Source organism: Microcebus murinus, chromosome 13, assembly GCF_040939455.1.
Source record: "Microcebus murinus isolate Inina chromosome 13, M.murinus_Inina_mat1.0, whole genome shotgun sequence".
In the NCBI taxonomy this organism is placed as follows: Eukaryota; Metazoa; Chordata; class Mammalia; order Primates; family Cheirogaleidae; genus Microcebus; species Microcebus murinus.
This window is the reverse complement of record NC_134116.1, coordinates 26,913,771-26,915,160: the sequence shown is the minus strand read 5'-3', so window position 1 is coordinate 26,915,160 and position 1,390 is coordinate 26,913,771. Positions and strand designations below refer to the sequence as shown.

Here is a 1,390-nt window from a genome sequence, read left to right as displayed (position 1 = left end):
CTCTTGGGATTTATTTTTATGTAGAGTGTAGATTACTCACATGTTATATACAGCAAAACTCTGATATTTCCAATACTTATTTTCTAATTATCTAGCTGTTTCTCTTTGCTTTGCAATATTGGTAACTTTTACCAATATTTCAATGTGCTTCTTATTTCCTGTTGGATTTAACTTCCTTAAAAATGTACACTACATTTTTTCATTTTGGAATTAGTTATGATTGCCATCAATGTCACATAAAGTCATAGGCAATGAACCAAAATTGATCTAATAAGTGAACATTAGGTGAGAGGATAATACACCTAGGTTGTGGGAGTACTATGATCAGAACTTAAATTTTTCTTTCTCTATAAAAATTGGGTGTATTGCATGATTCATTAAGTATAAATTCTTCATGTGTAGCAAATTTAACAGATTGAAAACACACAAAAATACACATATTTGTTACCTTGAGAGTTCCAGTTGTCTTCTAGATGGAGCAAAATAAAATCATAGAGGCACCATATGTAAATGGGCATTCATATTATAAAAATAGTTATGTTAGACTTTGGATATTACCAAATCAGTTTGAACTCCTAGTGCCACAGTATACTATTAAATGACTCATCTTTGGCAACTGATCATACGTATGTGTGTGTGTGTATATATATATATATATACACACATATTACTTGTTTTAATTTTTTTAATCTTCACATTTCTTTAAAAAGGCCCAAGAGCCTTTTCTATCCTTGTCAAGGCGAGTGCTAACCTTCTGTCCTTTCGTACAACACAACACACATTTTTTGTAAGGATTATTTGATATTACATGTATATATTAGCTTCTGGTTCATAGAAAGAACTTAAATGCTAATTATTTTAAAGTATAGCAAATGAAAAGTACCATAACAAGATAAAAACCAACCATATATCGGTACAGAAAATGTACAGCTCAACACAAGAAGCCTATAACATTTCTTAGTATGCTGCCTATTTTTTCCTTTCAAAGATATTTTTTAAAAATACACAACAACTTAGACATCTTTGCTTTTATTATTCAGAGCAAGATCACATCTTCATGTTTTATATTGATAAAATTAATAAGACATAAATAGTTTACCCATATAATAATTATTTTTATAAAAAAATACTCATCTAGGATTTTACTAACAAATGATTGCAGGACACAAGACAGCAAGTAAGATAAGTGACCAGCAAATAATGCATGTTTAAATCCTCTGCAAACTGTGGTTGATAGGGAACTATTCTTACCATTTCTATACAATTCACAAATTAATAAACACTTATTCTGTGATTTTTGCCTTCTCTTTCCTTTTAATTAGTATTTTCTCAGTAGTATCAACTGAGAAAGATATAATTAGAAATTATAAAGGTATAATTTGTGGCCTTA

General features: G+C 29.1%; 1 pseudogene; it reads right to left on the bottom strand.

Moving 5' to 3' along the window:
• Positions 1 to 662: 662 nt before the first annotated feature.
• Positions 663 to 773, bottom strand: LOC142875343 (uncharacterized; annotated as a pseudogene).
• Between the last annotated feature and the right edge of the window lie 617 nt (positions 774 to 1,390).